This window comes from Pongo abelii, chromosome 21, assembly GCF_028885655.2.
Source record: "Pongo abelii isolate AG06213 chromosome 21, NHGRI_mPonAbe1-v2.0_pri, whole genome shotgun sequence".
NCBI classification, from domain to species: domain Eukaryota; kingdom Metazoa; phylum Chordata; class Mammalia; order Primates; family Hominidae; genus Pongo; species Pongo abelii.
This window is the reverse complement of record NC_072006.2, coordinates 9,263,423-9,288,687: the sequence shown is the minus strand read 5'-3', so window position 1 is coordinate 9,288,687 and position 25,265 is coordinate 9,263,423. Positions and strand designations below refer to the sequence as shown.

The 25,265-nt window shown below is 38.3% G+C and overlaps 1 protein-coding gene and 1 long non-coding RNA gene across 8 annotated transcripts in view; both read right to left on the bottom strand.

Annotated features, from left to right (window-relative positions):
- MACROD2 (mono-ADP ribosylhydrolase 2) overlaps nucleotides 1-25,265 on the bottom strand; it is a 2,107,194-nt gene that overhangs the window by 1,429,494 nt on the left and 652,435 nt on the right. The window lies entirely within an intron of this gene.
- LOC129052188 (uncharacterized) overlaps nucleotides 1-25,265 on the bottom strand; it is a 118,933-nt gene that overhangs the window by 36,628 nt on the left and 57,040 nt on the right. The window lies entirely within an intron of this gene.

Genomic DNA, 25,265 nt, shown 5'->3' with positions numbered 1-25,265 from the left:
TCACCACATATTTCAGAGAATAGCATTTCTACCTCCTAATCCAAACAGGGTATCTTCAACCACTCTACATTTCCACATCCAGTCCATCATCCACATTTATTAGTTCAAATTCCTTCAAATCTCAGGATTCTATTATTTTATTTTCTTCATGTCCTCTGCCATTACATGATTTCCAGCCATCATTTCTTAGCTAGATTGCTGCAAGGAACTCCTAACTGGTCTCCTCTCTAATCCATTCTCTCTACATCCACTAGACTAGAGTAATAAATCCAAAATGAAAAGCTGACTACATCACTCCCCTGCCTGAAGTTACTCCACAGATGCCAACAGCTCTCTGCACCTCACACTAATATCTGCCACACTCCTTGGTCTGATCCTAAAGAAGTGTTTCCTCCAAACCTGTTCTCTTTTTACCTCACATTGTTTCCCACTCTGAACATATTCCATTCCTTACCTACATATTTCCGACTTATCTTAAAGGTTCAGATCAGATAGTGCTTTTGGGAAACCTTACAAATTTTTCTCTGTGTTGCTCTGCTCAACAAGCTAAATTAGTTATCCCATGTCTGCATTCCCACATTATGTTCTATTAATTATAGTGTATTTTAACTGTCTAATAATTTATCTGCTTTTGCCTTTTGTCCATCAGGTCCTTAAGGTCAGGATTTTTTTGTCATTGAATCCAGAATGAATTTTTTGAATGCATTTTTTGTCATTGAATCCAGAATGCCTGGCACACTGCCTCATATATGAGAAGCACTCTTTAATTGTTCAATAAATAGAATGAGTAAATGACATAGATTGTAAGAATCAAAACACAAAGTGGGTGCTTGGAAATGTTTTTGGGTGCACTAATTCAGAAAACATATTAACTTTACTGAAATGTTTTTAAATTAAATTGTATTTTGATGTTGGAGACAAAGCTCTAAGTTTTCCTCCTCCCCAAACAGGCTCTGAGGCAGAGATTTGTTATGCAGGAAGTTTATTGAGGAGTATTCCGAGGAACAATGCCTGTAAGGTAGTGAGAGAAACGGGACTGAACTGAAGGAGAAGGTGAACTACAAGGCACTTACAACAGAGACCTCAGTTGACCTAATAGGACCTCTGAACCTGAGATGACCCTTCACAATGGGCTCTCATCAAGGCAGTAGGGCTGGGCTTCTGTGCTCCTACGTCGCCCAGTCATTAGATGCAGGTTACTGCCAGGGAGCAACCACGGCCTTGGTGAGACAGCTACTTTGAGCAGAGGCCAATTCCCATTGAGAGTATTAGTTTTGAATCGTCATCAGGCAACACTACTAGCAACTGAAGGATTGGATGTCTCATTTCTGTAGGGGATATCGAGGTGGTACACAGAGCACCCATTTTAGTTCACTCCTCAGACCACTCAGATCCACCTAGTTCATATAGTAAGTTAGTAAATTCTCACTCTCTGGGAGCAGGTCCTCGAGGATTCTAGTTTATCTCTTCGCCTGTAGAAATTTACAAGAGGAAAGTTAGTGGAACAAACTATAGTTTCCAATGCAGGTGGTCTCAAGGTCACAGCTGATATTCATTGTCTCCATCCTCTACTATCCCTTGCCAATTCTTATCTTTGGCTAGCATCTCTGCCAGTCCAGGTTGTTTGCTGGTGAATAAGAGAGACCCTCATCTAGAAGAGGACTGAGTCCCTAATCACCACACCTGTCTTAGGTCACAGCTGCCCACACTTGTCCATTTGAATAGGGGAGTACTAAGTGAGACCTAAGTGGATCAGCTGGGTGCCAAAAATATTTTTTTTCCTTTCTCCCATTGTGCGACAATGGCCATACTTCCTCCTGAGGACACGTTACCCCTGCCAGTATGGATTATTATTTTCCTTGCCTGCTGGTCCCTGGGCATGAGGAACCTGAAGTAAGCAGGGAGCAGCTGCAACTTCAAGTTTGATGGAATTCTTACCATGCCTTCTCATGGCAGCATTCCCTGTGTTAGAACCAGGAATTCTAGGTAAACATAGCCTAAATATCTAAAAATGGAAAGCAAAAAATGTCCCTAAAGGGTGACTAGGAGAGGTGGTAAGCAGGGACACTCCTGTTCCTTTTCTGTTGGTTCCTGGACCTGTTGATTGTAGTACTGGGAATACAGCACTGTAAAATAGTCATTAGTTTAGGCTATATACTATATCTGAAAGATGGCACCCCAACCCCACAGTATCTCCAAGCTGGTTCCTTGCAGGTACCACGCCAAACTAGTACCTCACCTTCAAAAGGCCATGCCACGGGTTTCTCAGGCTGACAGCTTCTAGGAAGTAAGATATGTGACAGCATCCAATGTAATGTGCCCACCCCCACAACTACCCTTGCTGTAAAGTGTGCCCCTTGATCTAAAGCAATGTCATGTATATACAATGTTGATAGAACAGAAACTTGGCTGGGTGCAGTGGCTCACGCCTGTAATCCCAGCACTTTGGGAGGCTGAGGCGGGCAGATCATGAGGTCACAAGTCCGAGACCAGCCTAATCAACAGGGTGAAACCTTGTCTCTACTAAAAATACCAAAAAAATTAGCTGGGCATCGTGTTGCATGCCTGTAATCCCAGCTACTCAGCAGGCTGAGGCAGGAGAATCGCTTGAACCCGAGAGTTGGAGGTTGCAATGAGCCGAGATTGCACCATTGCACTCCAGCCTGGGCAATAGAGTGAGACTCCATCTGAAAAACAACAACAACAACAACAAAAAAAAAACCAGAAACTCTAAAGCCCTCAAACAGTGATGCCAGCTGAGCTTCAGAAGTTAGGAAAGGCAAAGTCATACCTGGGGGCTGATGATATTCGTTGACAACTAGCTGGCTCCTCTCACAAAGAGATGGTGCCATATTGGAGGCTCAGTGTTGGTCTCTGCTGCTGTCAGATTAGGCATTTGGCAACGGCAGTGGCCAGGTTAATATTGTGAATGGGAATACATGCCATATGGCCCATTCATGGACTCTGTCTTTTTCCCCATGTCTACTCCATTCATGTAATCATTGTGTCAGCATTGGAGTGGCCAATGACTATGGTCACTTTCTCTATTTTATTTTTAGAGCTTTTTCTGTGGTGATTGCCCTCTGACAGGCATTAATAGATACATACGACAAAGATCTTCACACTTTATGACCACTCAATAGGTCCATCTATATACCACTTCCTATACCCCCTCATTCCTAATCTTTCTTTTTTTTCTGCTTTTTTTTGAGACTGAGTTTCGCTCTTGTCACCCAGGCTAGAGTGAAATGGCACGATCTCGACTTACTGCAACCTCTACCTCCTGGGTTCAAGTGATTCTCCTGCCTGAGCCTCTCGAGTAGCTGGGATTACAGGTGCCTGCCACCATGCCCAGCTAATTATTGTCTTTTTAGTAGAGACGGGGTTTCATGTTGGTCAGGCTGGTCTCAAACTCCTGATCTCAGGTTATCCACCTACCTCAGCCTCCCAAAGTGCTGGGATTACAGGCATGAGCCACCATACCCAGCCTAATCTTTCAATCTCTCCTAGGTCCCTCACCAGCTGGCCAAGCCATTCACCATTGACCATGAATTTGTGTATATTCTTAACTTGGACCACACAAAAGGTGCAATGTGCAAACCTCTGACCTTTGGGAGAATTTACTTTCATTGCTATAATTCAGAGGCACCATCGAATGAGGTAGTAGTGCTGCAGCGGTACATTTCTGGCTGGCATTCATCTAATAAGTTGATAAATTCATGAACCAAGCTCATAGTTTCTCCTCCTTTATCAACTAGGATAACATCCCCCACCTTGGATGCAGCTATTGGTGTGAGCAGAGGAAGAAGTGCAGTTTCCACTGTGGTCCCTCACATGTGGAAAGGGGCCACCTACTCATGCAGTTTGCTTCTGCCTTCTGGCCTTTGCTGTGTTCAATCCCAGATGTAGCAGTTTCATTTCAATGCTTCATACTACCAACACCCAGTAGCACACACTAACGTTATTTTTCCAAAGGTGCATAATTATTAGCTTCAGAGGGCATGTCTTTGCTCCTAACCCTACAGTTCTGTTTTGTCATCTTCCCACTGGGGTTTGCACAAGAGATGCCAGATTATATGACTCTAGTGGCAGGGCTGATTTCACTGCGGCATGAACTTGCTATCCAGCTCTTTTCTATTCTAAACCCCAATCAAAGTTGACAGCATTAAAATGTCCCTTAGTGAAAGACTGGAACAGTATTACTAAGTGTGAAATATGTACGCTACCTCCAGAACCCAAAGAGGCCTGACAGATGTTGTGTTTCCTTCTTAACGTGTCTCACTGCTTAATTGCAATAGTTTCTCCTTTACTTTGGAGAGGCTGTCCCAGCATGCCTCAGACACCTAAAGCTGATGGAGAAGACCCCTGTATCCCCATAAGGTCTACCTCCTGCCTTCTGGATCACACATGCCTTACCAAGACTTGCCACTTACTGCAGATAAGTCTGATAAACATTATGTCATCAAATAACAGATCAACGTGAGATTCAGCAGATGTCCAGACAGTCCAGGTTCCTTAAGAGTCCAAGACAGACAACATAGCCCTGGGGAAAGACTGTAAGTTTTTACTGTTATCTAATTCAAGTGAATGTAAAGTGCTTCTGTTCCTCCTCCCTGATAAGATGAGAAGAAATGGATTTGCCAGATCAATGGCTGCCAACCATGTACTTGAAGCCTGGTTGAGTTTGTGATAGCCCTCTGTCATTCACTAGGATTTATCTGTTTTTTGTAGGGGCCAGACTTATGCTCATCACCATTTTCTTTGCTATCAGAGAGTCCAATTCTGTAACAGCATCTTTTCAGTGAACCTTGGACAACAGAGGATGGCTACCACTGGCTTTTTAGGGATGATGATGCTCCTCTCACTAATATTTTTATTATCTGTTTGGCTCCAGGTCCTCCAGAACATGACCATCTGTTAGTTTTTCAGCCCTCTGTGTACCAAGACAACTTCTCTGAGCCTTTGATTAGTTTGTCCACTGCTACAGCAAAATTCGGGCATTTCTATTTATTATAGTATTGGTCATCATTTTTACCAAGCTTTCAAGAATCATTTTAGCAATATGTTAACACCATCTCCCAAAGCTCTTGCCAGAGTGTTAAATTCTATGTCATTAGCAAGTCATCCCATCTTCATAAACTCTCCCTTATTCAACTTTCTGTTCCATCCACTTTGAACCAGCACCCTCTGGATCCAGTTCAACATATATGCTCCCAGTTCCTGGAGAACATATGGCTCTTTGAGCTTCCTTCCATAGCAGACCCAGTATATTCTTGGCCATGTTATGTTGGGAATTGACCCTAGATATTAGCCTGATGGCTTCAAGGTTGGTTGAGAAAAAATAAATAAACTGTAATTCAGTTGTAACACAGGTCTCAGCCAAACTTACAGAGAACTTTGGTATTAAGATAGTCTTTGGGAGTTTCCTCATCAAGACAAGGGGCTGTGGCTTTGTACTATCTATGTTGTTGAGTCACTGGATGTGAGCTAGCCCCTGGGAGGCAGGCATTACCTTGGAGACGGCAGCTTCCTTCACCAGCAGTCAAGTCCAGTAGAGGGACTTAGCCGTGAGTCATCAGCAGACAACACTTCCAGTAGGTGGGGAAATAGTGCCTCTGTTCTGAAAGGGGGATCTGGGTGCCCACCAGAGCATCTACCATAGAAAATATGCCAGTAAGACAAAAATTAGGAGGCAAACCTTACAAACTCTGCCATTACCTCTTCTCTGGCACCTCTGAGGGGAGAAATAACTCTGGCATATTGATTGTCATTTCACATGGTCAACATTTTTAGGAGAGTAAGTAAATGGATTGTGAGATTTGTTCTTCTTGCAAAGACTTAGGTGATCACAAGAAGTGAAATGTTTGGTAGAAAATAATGGTGCCTCAAGGGTCGACCTAAGTACTTTAGTCCTCAGATCCTAGAAAGCTAGACTCTGAAAACTTCTGGCCACTCAGAAGTTTCTGGAAGTTTTTATCCCCTATGATAGTATAATAAGCTCAAACTCTAAAAACTCTTTTGTGTCTTGGAGTCAAACATTAGATTTCTTTGGTCCAAGTTTTATTCATTTGCATAGCAAGCAAATCTATCCTATGTTCCCAGTTCCTGGTGATTTTAAAAGGTAATGCTGTACACATATATGACTGCGCACAGCATTTTTTTTTTTTAAAAGGTGTGCAGTCATAGAAAAGCAAATGACCAAAGCTGCCCGCTCACATCTCAGATACCCCTTGACCTACTTAACAGACAACTTCTCAGAAAGTGCATATGGACTTCTTTCTCTTCATGTCATGGGATATAAAACTAAAGGCATGTATGTAGATTATTGCAAAAAAATTATTTGAGTTTCTAATATCTTTATTATCCAATGGAAATATATTTAGAGGCTTGTTAACTCAGGAATACATTAAAAATGATTAAAATGTTAAATAAAATAATATAATATAATTTAATTATCTCATTGTATTTGTAAAGCATTTTCCAAAGATTTTACCTTCTTTGAGCTCTTCCGGAGCCTATTAGGTAAGCAGGAATTATTTTACACACATTCCTATATATGGAAACTGAGGCAAATGTTAAATTATTTTGTTAAAACTCACACAGCTAATGAGAAATCCTCCCAAGGCCTGACTGTGGTCTTTTTGCATCAAAGTCAATATTGCTCAGCTGCACCAGGTAGTCATGTATAAACATGGTGTATACTTGACCTTCAAAAAAATAGCTTGTTTTCATGTACCTAGAAACACATTTCCCAACGGAGAATCTACAAAACAAATAAAAATTAATTTGGATTGGGGTTTTCACTTTTTGTAAATGCAAAACACAGCCACAGATCAGAATTTCTCTCCTCTAGAGGATACCTCACTTGTTTTCATCCTTGAAGCAAACACTGTGGGAAAATTAGAAAGAGCTGGTTCAGCTGATTTAAAGTTATCTTAGCAACAACATTTCCCATGTTATGCTGAGCAGAAAATTCCCGAAGTTTCAAATTTTGCATGATGTTAGACTTTCCTGAAACATAGGGCTGTATGAGGTTTTAAAGAATTGATTGATAGTTTTAAAGTTAGAGCAATTTCCATTTTTTAAAAAGGAGATCATTTCCTATCTTTTTTATCTTGAAGAGATCCTCTTCATAATGATGATTACCCTAGCTACTGAGTATTTTCTCCAGGCAAAAAAGGCACTTGAGCAGCACATCTGTAAACTTATCCCAACCCCACAGTCCACGTGGAGACTGACTTCAAAGCAGAGAGAAGCCCTAATAAGAATTACACACAACACAGTAATAATACTTCTTAATAATAGCACCTAACAATTATTCAAAGCTTTGCACTTTCAAAGCATTTTACAATCATTAATTAGTTTATCCACACAACATCCCAATGACTTATGCCAGTATTATTATCCTCATTTTTAAAATGAGGAAACTAAGATCTAAAGTGATTAAGTGCCTTGCCCAAGGTCACATAGTGAATCAGTAGTACGATCTGTACTTGATTTCATAACTCTGTCTAATTTTCAGGACTGATAGAGAATGTGAAATCTTTGAGGTCCACAAACCATCTGCTTGGAATACAAACCTATTGTTTTCCCACTTGCCAATAATACCCTCCTTTCTTCATTGATTTCTATAAAACAAAGCTAAGAAATTAAGAATCTGCCCTTTAAAATATCTAAGTATATAATAAACTCATTTAAATTAAAGAAAAAGTAGAAAGAAAAGCCAGTGTGTATGAAAATCATGTGCTCTCCGATATCCTGTTATTAGGATAAATGTATTTGTGATGGATCCCTAAATTATGTTTTCTGTCTAGCAGAGAAGTTGATAGCCCAACCACATCCTGCAGCTATAATTAATATAGACAGCTCTTTGTTCCCAAATATGACCTCTCACTAACACCAGCACCCCTACCACTAATCAAGTGAACCAATCAAAGGAGCCTACATAAGTTTTTTCTCCCTATGATAGTGAAAAATTGCCTCTGGGCTCATTAAATTTAAGGATATATAAATCTAGATAAACAAAAGAAAACTTTTTTTTAAACTTTTGGAAATTTATCCTAATATGTTCCCTATCAGAATTGGTTAGAATAAGCTAGGATATGTTCCAGACCAAACAACATTCAAATCTCAATGACATAACACAGATCTATTATTTCTTGCTCATAGTATGCATCCATCTTAGGCTGGTGGGAGCAATCTACTCCACTTTGTCTACATTCAAAAACCCAGACTGACAGAGCCATAAACATACAGGTCACTTGGACAGGAGGAAAGAATATTCCAAACTGCACACTAGATTTTGAAGCTTCAACATGGAAGTGGCACTTCATCCTTATGCACACTTCACTGGCCAATGGCTAATTCAAATGGGCATCAAAGTGCAACCCTACCATGTATGCAGAAGAAGACAACCAGAATAGATGGGAATCCCAAATAATGACTACTCAACTTTCTGGTCACCAAATATTTGACACATTCCTTTTCCAGCCTACTTCCTGTCTCAAAGTGACAAATGTCAGGGCCACATAGTGTTTTAGACAAAGATATGTGTTAAAAGCCAGATCATAATTTGCTATCTTCCCTCACCTATGATGGCCACTAGCAACATTTCAGACAGTGGAGGTTCTGTTGGCTGAATAAGCATGAAGCAGCACAGAGCTCCTATCTAATCAATAGTGGAATCATAGCACGAACAAGAAATAACCTTTTGTTGTTGATTTAAGCTCTGAGATTCTGCCGTTGTTTGTTATTGCAGACTAAGCTGCCTAGTCATCTTACAAGGTAGTATGGATTGATAACAGCCATATTTCACTCACAAAAGTCAGATGAAACACCTCATTATCAATAAGCTCCAAAAGGAAGGGAAAAATAGGGAGTTCAAATGGGTGACAAAATTGGCCTTGATGTCCATTATGCCTAGTTATCTCTATACTCCTTTTTTTCTTTACCCTCCCTTCCCCTCCCCCCTCCCTTCTTTCCTTCCTTCCTTCCCTCCTTTCCTCCTTCCTTCCTCCCCTCCCTCCTTCCTTCCTTCCACCCTCCCCTCCCCTCCCATTCTTCCTTCCTTCTTTCCTTCCTTCCTTCTCTCCTTCCTTCCTCCCCTCCCTTCCCCTCCCCTCCCTTTCCCTCCTCTCCCTTCCCTTCCCTTCCCTTCCCTCCCTCCCTCCCTTCCTTCCTTCCCTCCTCTCCCTTCCCTTCCCTTCCCTCCCTCCCTTCCTTCCTTCCCTCCTTTCCTCCTTCCTTCCTCCCCCCTCCTTCTTTCCTTTCCTCCCTCACTCCCTCCCTTCCTTCCTTTTCTTCCTCTCTCTTTCTTTCTTCTTCTACTGAAGAAAGACACCAAAGTCTCCTGCAAGCAGCCTAGTTAGAGGGAGACTTTGGAATCAGAGATGACTCTGAAGTCATGGTATAATTTTAACAGAATTCATGGATAAAAATTTCAAGAACAAAGCCTCCTGAGACAAAATACTTGCATGGCACTGATTGCCTAGAAACCACCTTGTTACTTTCTGAAGAAGCAAGAAAATGAAATAATGATATCTTTATATAGTAATGTGCATTGCTTTTTTCCAATCCCTTGGATTTTTATGGCTATGATCGTTATTTTAAGGGCTTATCATTTATTACATCTCTATGATACACTTAGCACTTTACATGTATCTATTATTTCATATTTTATACAAGAAGTATTTTTTAATTAAATTTAAAAGTGAGAAAACAAAGGTTCTAAGGATTTGAATAGTTTTGCCAGGACAGGCAGCTAATGAGCAGCTGAGCCAATAAAGACGTTCTATTTGGGTGGCACTAAAGCCCATAGAATTTCTTGGGCATCTCATTGTCTCCTTTTCAGAGGCTCTGTTATTTACCATATGAATGTATTCACACTGGTTTCAAACTTTCAGCAAAGCTTCTCTTAAACTTCTGTGGTTGCAGAAATCTGGGACTCAATGTGGCATGTGAGGAGAGCTGCATAGTGCAAGTCTTCAGCACCCCATGCTGAAGCCCCATGATTCCACCTTGTTTCAGAGGAGCTTGTCAAGTTCCAGACTTGCCTCCAGGGAGGAACCCTGTGAGTTACACCACATGCCACTGACTGCCCATTCCCAATATAGCAGCTAACACAGATTGAGTGCCAACAACATACTAGGTATCATTTTAAGTACTTTTCCCAAGTTAACTCGGGTAATCCTCACAGCAATCCTAAGAGACATTGTTCTATAATTGTCTCTAACACAGGAAAATTGAAAGGTAAGTAATTTGTTGAAGATTACACAGCAGAAATTTGAACACAGGCAGTTCTTTTCCAAAACATCTGTACTTGAGCATTCTACTATGCTGCCTCTCAAAACACACAAACGAGATAAGGTATAGCTAGGTGGTGGAAAAAACACTGCCTTAAGAGGAAGGCAACTGCTATTTTGAATTCCTTTTTCTCTTAGCTCAGTTCATCAATTCATCCATTCAGTAAATGAGCAAATAGGGCCTTCTAAGTGCCAGGCCTTATTTTAGCTGCTTGGGATACATTGATGAAAAAAAAAATTCATGGGGATTGGAGGGCAGGTGTGGACCGCAGACCCATTAAAGTGAGCTTTGGTTAAATCATTCAGTCAGTCAGGTTGCTAGTTGCTTTACGACTTTAGTCAGGATGACATCCTTCTTTCCCCAAAAGAAGAGAGATTGAAGAAACCTTCCTTTGTGACTCCCTTCAGCTCCAAGACTCTGAAGGCTAGTTCTGTACAAATTATCACCTGCACAAATAACCACCAAAGCATTCCTCTCCCCTATTTCATGATTGTGAGGCTTTGCCTGAAGGAATTTGGAAAAGGTGCTCTCTAACATCATCTATAAGGGCTCAGGGTTTCGGTAATAAGCAGAATTCAAATTTTGCAGAGTCTCATAGTGTCTTGAGTCTTACTGAGTAAGGAAAGTAGCATTAAAAAATAGAAGTACTTGAGTGAGCCAGTTATTTTAAAAGGAGAACTAGTTCTTAAAAGTAGTTACATATTACCCTTTCATTTGATTTCTAATAGTCTAATGATGAATAATCATCTGTGAAGCAACCTAGATGAGTTTTGTATGTGGTTTCTTAGTCTGCAGATAAAAGAACATTTCTTACAGAAAAACAGAGGAGAGTGGCACACATCTATCTTTCCTAATACATAGAGAATGGTTTGCGTTTACCCATAGATCAGGCATAGAATCATATTCACCACTGAGAGAGCAGAATATGTTTTAAAGATGCAGAGAAGGGTAAAGTCTCAAATATAAGCTCATCACCGATACTGGAGGCAGGCAAGTGATGAAGTATCACAGTGAGTCATTACTCCAAGAGGTTTCCTATAAACATTAACCAACAAAGGAGGAAAGATTGGCCACTTGGAAGCACACACTAATGACTTAGGATGAAACATAAATCATTTCAAAGAACTATGTTGAATCTCGGAGTTAAAAGTGAGAAAGACAGAAACAAGCAAGAAGAGTGGGTTGTCACCCAAACCAAGGTTGAGTTCTAATCACAGCCGAGAGAGTGTTCCAACTGACGATGTCAAACAAGGCAGTTCAGGTAATAGGACTGAATGATATATGACTAGGAATTTTCCAACAAATTTGATTTATCCTCCTTGAGAAATATTTGGGGACTGTAACCTAGATAAACTCTAAATTGAAATTTCTTTGCAAAGCAATAAAATTGAGACTCTCAAGTGTCTATACCTCAATTACTTTCTCCCAAGGTTTTAGAATCAACAGAGAGATTGTACACAGTTCTGTGACTTCACAAAGTGACTAGCTGGGAACTAACGGTATTATAGGACAGCTTATTTTGAAAGAGGGCTCATTTAAGCTGTTCTTAAATGAAACACCCTAGACATTAAGATGAAGTAGGAAAAGTTCTTTCATAATGAAAAATTATGGGATGATCAGTTCATCCATCTCATTTTTGTGAGAGAGAGGAGAAAAAAGAAATTATAACAATATTAAGGCATACAATTTCCCACAGCTGAGTCCCCTAGGAAGGCAGTATTTATATCATTCCAGGACCTCCTTCCAAGGTTAAGAAGCTGCAAATATCACTTAATTTTCCACTTTGTTCAAATCCTGAAAATACTGGCCCTCAAAATTAAATCGCCAAGGGTGACCTTACACTTAACATCATTTCCAGGGGCTCAGAAGACCACTTGCTCAAAATAATATTATTCACCAAAATTCATTTAAAGAGAATTTGAATTGAATCCTATGACTACAGATACTTCAGGATATATAATTGGAGAAACCATCATTGTGGTATAAGCGACCATTTTTGACAGGGAAGAAGGAAGATAGAAGGTGGATGAGTACTCTAAAGGCCTGGAAGGGATGGCTAGAAAGTGAAAACACTGATGACTAGCATTTTTAGAACAAATATTAGTTATTTCATAGCTTTGCCTAGTACCATCTAGCACAGTGCTCCAACATGACTGGGCTCAGACCACATATGTGCTGTTTATATGGTCATGATAAAATGTTCTGACATTGCCAAGAAAGCCCCAGATAGTAATACAAGAATACAGGATTCAGATCAACATGAGTAATCTACCTTCATGCACACTCAATGCTCTATAAAAACCTTGGTCACACTTGTCTCTTCCTTTGCGGATAATGGATCAAAGCCACTACTCTTTCTGGCTCTCTTCTCTATCACTGTGCCTCTCTTCACTAGGCTACCCCTGGTGACTGACCATTCACACCACCTTACATACATAGAAACATTTAGTCTGCTGTCATACCTGTCCCACGTACATCTACACTGCCTCCTGCATCCACCCAGCTCTTTGCAGTTCTCTGCTTTCCTGCCTATCTCATGCATTTTCTTCTTGCATTGATTCTTAGTGTAGTTTCTTTCATCGGCTTGTTACCTAATCTGCCTGATTGCAAGCTTTGCCCCACCTATGTCTCCATATTGCTACCAGGTGAATCTTTCTAATACACACTGGCACATATTCTTCCCTGCTCCTGAAAGTCAACCAAATTATGCCTAAGCTTCTTAGCCTGAGCTTCTAGACCCATGGGCTTTTCCAAAAATCTATACTTCATACCTCCCCACCATTACGTCTGTTGTTTCCTATACTGGGAACACCTTGCACCTCATTTCAACCTCTTGAAATCTCACCCATCCTTAAATATCAAATTGTAATGGCATCCATTTGAAAAAGTAATTCCCAATTCACCCTAACTCTTATCCTCCCCATCTAAATAAATGCGATCTCTCTTCTTTTAGCCAGGATAATTTTTTTGTTCGTTTATCTCTTGTTGCATGTGATGGATGCTATGACACTCCACTCGAATCCTCCTTTAGGAATGAAGGACTTATTCCCCTATCTAGGGGAGAACTGCCAGAGGACACCCTGAGCTGTCACTTGTATCTGGGAATTGCTTCTCTAAAGAAACATGCCTCATCCAAGGTCACTACTTCCAGCGACAGCTGTATCCAAGCACTGATCAATATGCAAGAATAAAAACCTGGCCCCCTTCAACCCAACTTAAGACTCTGAAGAGTTACCCCAGCCCCAGAGCTCCTGTGCGGTTAGCTGAAAACTTCACTTGGAATGCATCAAAACCTAACTTCCTTCCCTGCCCAATTATTTCATATTTCAGTGGTTCCATAGCCTTCCCTTTCCCCAGCACACACAGAGGTGTTATTCTCAAGAGCACTTCCAAACAAACGCTCTGCATGCTCCATCTTAGAGACAGCCTCCAAGGGAACCCGAACTGTAACACAGCACTTATACATGGTTAGTTTCCCTTCTATTAAAGTCATGTATGCATTTATTCATACTAAATTATAAACTCTTTGGAACAGGGATTGCATTTTCAAATCATATATGCCTGCAGTGTTTAGCATCAAGACTCCAAAGTGTGCAGCACATATAAATGAATAAATGAGGGAATGAATAATTAATGCTTAAAATCAGCACCTCTGTGGTTCTGCAAGGTCTTTACACATCTAAAATATCATCAACATGTTTTCTTTCATTGATAGTATTTAATGAGCAGAAGTTACAAGTAAGGCACTGTGCTAGCTGCACTAGGAAGGATGTATAAAAAGAAGTAATGGACTCCCTGCCCTCAGGAAGTTTATAATTTAGTCAGCAGGATAATTACAGCCATTTATGGCCATTGTTCCCAACGCTGGCTGCTCATTGGAATCACCTGAGCAATTTCAATAACTCCCAGTAATGGGCCCCGTCCCCAAAGATTCTGATTTAATGGGTGAGGTGAGCACCAACTCCCCAGGTGATTCTAATGTGTCACCAATGTGGAGAACCACTGAAATATGAAGAGCTATGTGTTCTAAGTACTGTTTTAAGCACTTAGCCCAAGTTAACTAATTTAAGCCTCATAACAGCATTATGAGAAAATTACTATAATTATCATCATTTTATAGACCAAGAAATGAAAGGGCAGAAGGTTGAAGTAATTTGCTCAAGGTCACACAGTTAGTTAGGTGTGGAGTTAGATCAAACCCCAAAACTCAGGCTCCGAATTTATGACTCTTAACTACTCTACTTCCTCACTTCTGGAGACAGCATGAAAAGTAAACTAATTTGTGTTGAGTAAAATTTATATAAATATTTTATTTGAAAATCGGAGGTCTCCATGGTGGAAATAATAACAACAACAACAATAACCTCTGACATTTGGATTGTACTTAGATCTCAAATATTAGAGTAAGAAGGAAATCTTACTTTGTTTATTAAGGGAGACTTAGAATAATGATGAGTTTACATAGGCAGATGAGGTAAAAATGAGCTAGTTAAGTAAATGATATATGTTTAAAATTTTGCAACTTATGGCTGCAAGTGGATTTTTATTTAATTGTTCCATAACACAAATGGAATGCTCTTTGTTCTTTCTTAAAACTCCTATCATTCCACTAAGATCATTAACTGTATCAAAGTTATTTTAGGATACTCTCTTTGATATCCAAAAACAAGTAACAATAAGCAAAGAAAGAGGATAACTGGAAGTCAGGGAGCCAGAGGAAAACACTGGGGGTAGCTAAAATCTCCACTGTGTTTTGTCTCCTTAATACCCATCTCTCTTTTTATCTTCATAGTTAATAGAGTTGCAAATAGATGTCAAATAAATAATTGAATCCTTACCCTTCTTTCTTCTTCCCCACTGCTCTCATCCACACTTCCCAAGGTCTCTTTGTCTGCCTCTCATTCATTCCTGTTACCTTCTGTTGCTCCCCATATATGTTAACCAAGAGAAACAGAAGCACCTTCCAGCCCACTGTAAAATACTCTCTCACAGGGAAATGCAAGCCCAAGAAAACAAGTCCATAAATCTTGTTTAAGCATAGAGCATGTTTCTGGGGAATGCGTATGAATCATTGCTTATTCTCTTGACTGTATATGTGTATTTCTCATATACATTCACGTATCGCAAACATACTTCAACTGATAGAACACATGTTGTCAGAAGTGGGACTTGAACATAAACTCCTGATTCTTATTTAATACAATTTCCACTATACCCCTGTTTTTAATACCCTATTAGAAATTTGGCTCAAAATTAATGTTTTAGAATGATTTCCTAGGTCTCTAATGAGACTTATAAAAATCACAATATTTTTAAGCTCCTCCTCAGGAATACTGAAGAACTCAGAACCTTTATACATAGAGCCTAGAATATTTAAAACTTCACTGTAGGTGCATAGTAGAAATAAAGTACAAACCTGAAAGTACAATGGGATGTAGATATAGATTTAGATATAGAGTAAGGTACAAATGATTTTTGTTAAGTAGTAGTTGATTTTTTCCTCCCTTTGTTTCCGAAACCCAAACCTTCTGTAATTTCATAATACTTTTAGAATTTAAAAAATTATGCAAAATGTTTAAAAATTCACCATAATCAGATGAGTTTTAAGAACTTTATAGATCCTAAGACTATTGTTTTAGGGAGCTCCCACCTCATAGCATATGAAACATATTAAAATGTACCTAAATTCCACACTAACACAATGTTATAGGGGACTATGCAAGAGTTGAGTTGAGCTGCAGTTGAGCAACTGAAATGATGCAACATTTTGCAATCTTATTTTTATACTGTGTGCATATGTGTATGTATCCCACACACCCCCACCCTGTCCCTGTTCTCAGATATTTTCATACTCCCATAATAATTATGTGATTTACCTGGTGGGAAATTACAGTACAATATTATATCTGTTCCAATATCCACAAAGTCTACAATTGTCCTAAAGGCAATGACAAAGGCAATCAGTAACCAAAATTTGGGAACCCACCTATAATGAATAAAATGTTCCCTAATTTGGCCAAGCTTAAAGAGTTTCAAAATAAGGCTTTGTAACTTTCATTTTATGTTATCTAAATAGTTATACCTATATATATTATTGGGATCAAAAGACTGATTTTGTGGCCTACTGCTGAGAATTAACTACTTGATAAATGAAGACTGGGTTAATTGTATTTAACTTGTTTCCCTTTGGTGCTTAAACATCTGGCTAGATAATTTGCACCTAAAAATCTCTATAAACAACATACAGTTATTAACAGATAGAGCCCAGTATTTTTAAATGCCAATTTGATTAAAACTGCAAAATCTAGGTGAGCAAGAATAAAAAGACCATATTTCTACTTCCTTTCACATATGATAATCCCCTGCTTCTTGCCTTTTAGAAAAATTTGCACTGTTTACATTTTAAATGTTAGATGAGTACCTGAATAATCCACTATGTAATTTAAAATCATACATTTTAAAAGGTTGCAAATTTAAGAACAGAGAAAATATTAGACAGCTAAATGAACTAAAGTATGTGTTTTTAAAAAGCTTAATATTTCAGTCAAAATACTATAGTTTCAAAGCTTCTGAGTTTCCTAAGGTTAAAGGCTACATTTAAGATAAGAATCCTACACAGATTTACCAAGAATGTGGAAAGAATGCCCTTCCTTTTATGGGTAAGAATCCTGGGCAGAGATAATCCATGAGTGGACCCAGGTCTGCAGAGCACCTACCGTGTGTCAGGCACTGAGCCAGGCCCTTCGGTACAGCAAATTTGAGATGGTGCTTTGTCTTTCCCTTTTGAAGATCAAATCTTTGTTTTGAATTATGTATTTTAGTGTTTCTATTTGATGATGAGATATAATCAGGCAAATATGACCCCCCCGCCAAAACAAAAAAAAAAAACAAAAACCTCAGGGCATTGCTGATCTCTGAACATAATGAAGAAGACCCCGAACAGAACCAATGCAATTTAATAACCAGTAAACTTGAATTTTTACCAGGCTTGTGTAAGAAATAACCACTGCTGACATTTATTTTTTACTATATGCCAGGTATTCTTCTAATGTTTTACATCTGGGAAACTAGTACATTTGATCATCAAAACTGAATGCTATTATTATTGCCATTTCACAGATAAGGAAACACAGGTATAAAATGGCTATATGACTTGTCCAAGTTCTTGCAGATAATAAGTGGCTTGGGTGGTATTTGAATGCAGGTAGTTTGACACCATAGGTGTAGACCACATTCTTAACCAGCATACCATATACTGCCTCTTATCAAAAATCTAAATGCAAGTATTCCAAGAATGTAAGAGTACTGAAAACAAGTATTTGAAGCAATGCAATTCCAGCAAAGCCTTCTATGAAATGACTAAAATAGACTTACCAAAAATGTTTGTTAATATGAGTCTCCAATGCAGAATTAACTGTACCTTGTCTTTATTACCTAATGCTTGAATTATAACCAAGCTAACATCATTATCTAGTATACCTTAATAATGACAAAGAATAACAACAACAATAATAAAAATACCTTACATTTGCATACACTGACCATTTTCAAAGCATTTTCATCTGAATTCAACCTTTATTATTATTGATGTATGCTTTCACATACACTATCTTGAAAAGAGAAAAAAACCCTCAAACAATGCTAGGCTTTACTGATTAAAATCTGTCATACTGTATTTCCAGAATTATTTAAAATAGATAATAATAAAAAGAAAATATGTATTTCAACCCAAATACAATATCAGCAACAAGCAAACACTATACTTACTCATGAATAAAACACATTTTATTTTCACCATTCAAAGAATAACTATTTATGAATTTATCCCAACATTATTGCTGACCTGAGAAATGAACTTAGCAGTAGGTAAAAAAGAAACCTCAGGTAAAAATGAAAAATTACTAGAAGCGCTCACATTATAACACAGAGTGACAAATATTTTATTCATTGAGGAAAATGAAATGAAAGATTATATTGTGTTTTCTTTGAAAATGAAGTAAAAATCCCCATGCTACTTTATGCATTAACTTAAGAATTTAGATTCAACACATTACAGAAGGTCAATGTTAGATGAAATAAATGTGTCTCCATAAAATTGTTTATGAAATCATAGATTAAATCTTTTAATGTTGTTTATTATTTAAAGGCATTCTACAATAAACCCCTTTCCAAACTAAATGACCCATTTTGTCAAGTTTGTCTTGCTGTTCTTGTTGCTCATTTATTTGTTTGCCAAATCAGATTTTCTCAACTTAAAGCAGGGACCAGAACATTTGGATCTGGTTACAGAACATGTCTGCTTATTGCTGCTTTAAATTTAAAGACAGAGAGTGTTGTAAAACCCTGCAGTATACATGAGCTTTTGACTACAAAATAAGAGAAAACAGGAATAAAAAATTTCTTAATCATTCGCTGGAAAGGGATTAAGTTCTTGAAGATTTTTGCTGGTTAATTTCGTGTATGAAAATACTGATTCTTGGGATTTTCTCTCCATTGCAGAAAATGGAGCTTCATTTTGTCCCATAGCCCATGACCCCAGACAGTCCTGTTATCTGCATGAGTTAATGATTACACAGCAGATGAAGCAAGATGAGGATGCCTGTTTCCACATAAACCCATCACTATATATGGAACCACAACTTTGAACACATGATTTACTGAGAACTGGCCATTTGTGTAATCTTCATATACATTAGTATTTTTGCAGGGAAAATAATGATACTCCCATTTGGTATTTCAAAAATTAGGTTGCAATGGAAATCAGTCAATGAAGTTCAGAGTAGGAAGCTCATGAAAGATCACCTGAAAAAAGTACACATTCTAACTTCCTGAGTCACCACAAAGCACTAAGGACACAAAAGGGGAAAGAAGTGACCTTTAAATACTTCCTAGTCTTCCCCTCCTCAGTAAGTAGCAGCATAACCTTCCCATTTGTTCAGATCCCAAAACCAGAAACTATCCTGGATTCATCCCTTTCCTCATCCCAATATCAATACAACAGCAACTACTAGCAGCTCAATTTTGTATTTTGAATCCTCTAACTTCTGTTTCTAATGTTATGACACTCTCTGTTTCTAATGTTACAATTCAAACCACCAATGTCTCTCACTTCTTGGAAAGTCTCTTAATTTATTTTCCTTCTTTCACTCATTTCCCCAGAATGGCCTTTATAAATAAGAATACGTTGATTCATGTGCTTCAAAGCCTCTAATGGCTTCCCATTGTGATAAGAACAAAATCAGCTTTCTGTGGCACATAGACCCCACCAAACCCCCAAACCTCACCAATTTCCCATCCTTCAATTCTCTGTACCTTACACACTGGCCCCCTCACTGCCATTGGGCAGAATTAACTTATTCTTATCTGAGGGTAGTAGTATTTTCTATCCCTGGTTTTGGAATACATCCCTTAGATCTGTCTCTTTCTCAGCTCTAATCCTACCTCCTTAGAGAAATCTTCCTCGATCATTCTATCTAAAACGGTACCTACCTATCCGCCAGTCCCTCTACCCAATTACCCATTCAATTTTTCCTACATCCCCATTCACTGTTTAAAGTTATATAATCCAAATACTTGTCCACTGATTTACTGTTTACTGACACTTGTCACTCTCCCCTCATCCTCCCAATAGTCATACTCCATGAGAATAGGGACCTTACTGTTTCATCCACTACTATTGCAGCACCCAGTACTGGCACATCCTCAGTAATCAATAAGTATCAGTTAAATGAATAAATGAATGAATGAATGAGATGCAAAGTAAAATCCAGAAAGATCTGTTAGCCTGGCTTATCCTGACCTCAATCTTCACTTAGGCCTGAGTTTTTACAATTGGCATTGTAGGGCCAACTTGGAATGAGAAACGCCTTTTTTTCCAATTCCCTTTATTCAGTAAATAGCAAAATAGGATTAATGTAAAACTTATGGGCCAAAAGAGAAATAAAAGTGCAGATTACTCACAGTAGTTGTAAGGGGAAACATAATACACAATTAGTAAATGTTTTCCTGGTAACTTTATTAATTTATTTATTTTTTGAGATGGAGTTCCATTCTTGTTGCCCAGGTTGGAGTGCAATGGCACAATGTCAGCTCGCTGCAACCTCCACGCCCCAGGTTCAAGTGATTCTCCTGCCTCAGCCTCCCAGGTAGCTAGGATTAGAGGTGCCTGCCACCATGCCCAGCTAATTTTTTTTGTATTTTTAGTAGAGACGACGTTTCGCCATATTGGCCAGGCTGATGTCGAACTCCTGACCTCAGGTGATCCGCCCACCTCGGCCTCCCAAAGTGCTGGGATTACAGGTGTCAGCCACCACACCTGGCCTTTTCCTGGTAGATTTAACCACAATAATTAAAAATAATTCAAGTAGCTATCCACTATGTAAAAACGAATCTCCTCCTTTATTTTGTTTTCTTCTCTAGTCCTTCCTTTTCTTCTCTTTCCATAGCGTTTAAGTGTGACATTTGCCCTTCTTGGGATTCTTCTCAATTCAGAGACAAAATGATGGCATGGAATTTATTGGGTTACAAGGTCACAAATAGGTACGATTCATAAAGTGGCTCCAGCAAAGGATCATTCTAGCCTGACCATCATGTAGTGTTATCACAAAGGAAATCTATTTTATTTGAAGAAGGAAATGTATTCAGAATTGTTAATGGAAACAGAAAGCATTAAGTCTAGGAATTCAGGAAACATGCCTTGGTCTGCAAGACATGGTGAGAAATGGATGGAATAAAGAGGAGGAGGCTGCAGGTGCTTTGCATTCTCGTTAATGAGTAGTGTGAGTCCAGAACAGAATTAGAGTTCATAAAATCACAGTGCAGTTGAGACATAACTGCCTTTCTGGGGCTCTTCTCCTTATAACACTGTTCCTTGGCTACCTCCCTATGCTAATACAAGTTCCCAACTCTTATTCAACATCTTTAGGGCCAACTGTGTTTTAGAATCAGACTGTTTGGATTTTATGAAGATAATCTAGCTCATATAGAATTGAGAGAAATCAATATCCATTTGTGAACTCATGCTACTTCAGCAGTCCTATTGGATGCCACCTTTACATGAAAGGAACCCAGAGCTGGAAAAGAGATGTTAGAACCCCTATTGATTCTGCTTGCTGCTGAGTTCTCTTCCCTGCACATTGTTGAAACCAAAGGGGTTAGCTATGTAGAAGAGAGTTTCAATCCAGACGAAATTCAGTTTACCAAAACATAGCGTAAAAGTCAAAAGATCACATTAAGAGGTGGTATCTCAAAATGCAAACACTGATGTTGTGTGAGGTGTAAGACTACCTGTGCCTTGAATCACGTGTTTGTGTGGATTGTAGGACTATGGGTGTCTTGAATTGTGTGTGTGTGCACTCATCCATTTCTTCCCACATGCAAATGTGTTACTTACATAACAAAAGTTTATTTTTATGCATTTTTAAGTTAATAAATTAGCAATTGAAAATAAAAGTAGATAATACCATGAAATGAGGTCACTCTAACAAATAACGAAAAGCCTTGGGGACAAAAACACAAGAAAGGATATCTGGTGCAAAAAAAGGAAAGCAAAAATCAATAGCCAAATCACACACACAAAAAACAATTTTAATCTTAGGAGTTTCTGGATAGGTTCTAACAATTAAAATTACTATTGGTACAGTAAAACGTATTGAAAACAATAGGCCCATTAGACTCATAGTTCCAATCTCTGACATAAAACAATAATAATTTATTGCCAACTATGTTTCTAATATTGCTGTAAGCACAGAATCCCAGCAACTCCTGCTTTTCAGGCTCAGGGTTTTAATTTAATAGGGTAAAATAGTAATCACAATTTGAATGGAACTAATTAATTTAACTGGTGGTGACAATATCATTGATGTATATCATCTGCTCACAAAGTACGTGGAATTGTTATAGGCATGCTACATATATTTCTTAGACAATATTCCCAAAAATCCTATGAGGAAAATGGTCTTATTATCTCAATTTTAGACATTAAAAAATCCTAAAACTTGGAAGTTAAATTACTTGCTAAAGGTCACTCATACAATAATAGCACAGTTGAGACGACTCATTTGTTTTTCTTATTCTAAAGCCCACTTTTCAAACTACTGTACTAATGGATATTAAATGGATATAGAAAATATAATGACAGTTAAATTCATTTTTTTCAAATGTAGGAAACATCTCAGTATTATTCCATGCCATGCTTATAAATAGTAACCAGCGCCCATTCTATTTTACAACTTTAAAATTCTTTACACATAGGGTTTCCCTGTGAGCTGAAAGGGGATTTATATACACAAGAGCAACCAAGCAACAGTGAATAAATTTTTCATTCTATTATCCCTGGGTAATACTACTAGACACAAAAACTTTTACACGTATAATTACATTTACATTACAATCATAATCTGCATTTCCTAACAGGTATTACATCTCTATTTGCTTTTCTTTAAAAGCCTAACCATTTTTTTTTAATGTATCTCAAGGATTTTGAGAAGTAATTCTTAGAAAATTGATTATCATAAAACAATAAGTCAAGATTTAGTTGAGAATTCTTTAAAAAGAAATTTTAAAAACAATAAACAAATCCTGTATAAGAATCAGGAGCCATTAAATCAATAACAATTAAGTATATTCCTAACAAATGCTTTAATAGTGATTGAAAAAATTTTAGATTACAAGAGACTCCAGTATATAGTGAAAATTCTGTGACAGTCAGAGTTAGAAAACCTAACTTATAGTGTGGGTTGAACTTTGTTGCCCATAAAAGATACTGAAGTCCTAACCATCAGCACCTAAGAGTGGGACCCGATTCGGAAATAATGTCTTTGCCAATGATCATGTTAAAATGAGGTCATTAGAATGGGTCCTAATCCAATATGACTGATGTCCTTACAAAAAGGGGACATTTGGACACCTGGGCAGGTATAGAGGGAAGACTATGTTACAGTATAGGGAGAACACCATCTATGAGCCAAAGGAACTCCTCAGGCTACCAGGAGCAAGGGGACCAGCATGGAACAGATTCTCCCTCACAGCTCTCAGAAGGAACCAAACCTGCCAACACCTTGATTTCAGACTACTCCAAAGCGGTGAAACAATACATTTCTGTCGTTTATGCCACCTAGTTTGTGGTACTTTGTTACAACAGCCCCAGGAAACTAATATATCCCTTTACTAGCTATCTGGAACAAGTCTAACTTCATAGGTTTTAATCTTTCTACCTAGAATTGAAGAGATTAAAGTGTTATAGCTACTTTACTGCGTTTTGTAAGAGTCAAATATACAAGTGCAAACTGTATAGAGCATTAGGCAAACATAAGTGTGATGTAGGCATGTTCAAAGAGATTAAGTAGAATGCCCAATGAGAATTTATTTTAAAATCGTACCAGCCTTTCCATACATAAAGACATTTATTTCCCTGGCCCCTTGAAGGTATTTTCTTAGTCATGTGAATATGAAGTATGAGGGCATCTTCTTCCTTGAAGAAGAGAGAAAAAGAATTTGGAAGACAACCAAAGATGCCATTTGCTGAGATCCCTGATCCTCCCGGAAGAAAGACTCTGGTCTTGCTCCCTAAAATTTAAACTTTGGGAGACCTGTCAAGATGGATAAAGATGACCTCTTCCAAATCCCTGTTGGAGGAAAGAGCAATAAAATACTGAAATAAAATGCCTTAAGGAAAGGGAGAATACCAACTGGAATCTTGGGTTTAGACATACGGATGTTTATGAGGATGAGAGATGATTCCAGCCTGAGGCTTATGCAGAAAGCCCTTCTAAACTCAGCCACCTGCCACAATGCTATCCTAGTTTGGGAAATAATGATTGGACCTGGAAATGTGAATTGAAAGACTTGTAATCATGGCACTCAATGTGGAGTATGCCTGTAAGATAATAAGGGACCTATACCCACAAGAGCAAAAAAATCAATAGTGAATAAATATTAGCTATGGTACTGTGCAAGATAAATATACCACAGCAACACTGTGTGACAGTTGGAAGCAATAGTAGGAGCCAACGGCTCAACTGAAATTTGCTCTCTGCTTGGCAGTTAGAAGGCAGAATGGTTCCTTTGGATTTAGCAAACTTCAGGATTCTTGAATAATTAAGGAGAAGAGGAAAAACCTTAGGAAGGAGAGACTAAACTTCCTGCTGTACTGGTATATAATTGAGTAGTTAATTCGACAAAATAAGACAAATATGTTTTCAGACCAAACCCAAATAAGGGAGAGACCACATGTAACACCCAAGTCAGAGGAAGCAAAAGCATCGATTAAGGTCCAAGTGGCCAATGAAGGTCAATGAGGAATCAGAGGAAAGCGAGATTGGAAAGGGTCAGAGAAAGGTTGTTTTGAATTGCCTTCCAATTGTAGCAGGAGGCCGGCCTGTGGTTAGATCTTACGGAACTAAAGAGCTTAGAAGCAAGGAAGGCATGAATAATATGAGATTTTAAATAAGAATAATACCCAGATTGGTCCTAATACTGCCAGTTACTAAGTATAAGATCTTGTCTAAATCACTTAAAGTCCATGTAGCTCAATTTCCTTATCTGTGAAATATTGATGACAACAATACTCTCCTGTTAGAGCATCAAAAGAAATAATGCCTGTGAAAACACTGAAAAATGTCATGTCTATAATAGGTACTGTCATTGTTATTACTAAAGTGAGAAAATCATCCCCTAAAACTTCACATCAAGTTAATCATTACCCATTTTTCTTACCAACCATCCTTCCTTTATAATTAAGAATTTGAACAACTTTAGAAGAACCTATTTAATAAAAAGGAAATTCCAAGTATTAGACCATGCCAAAATTGTGAACTTTCAATCTCTATACATGAGCATACACTGATTTTCCTCAGCTAAATCCAGCCACTTTTCTTTTTCAGAGATATTAAGATGAAAAATAATCTCTACCAGTAGCCAGCCCTGTTACAGGCTATTGTGCACTACCAGACTTGAGTAAGAAC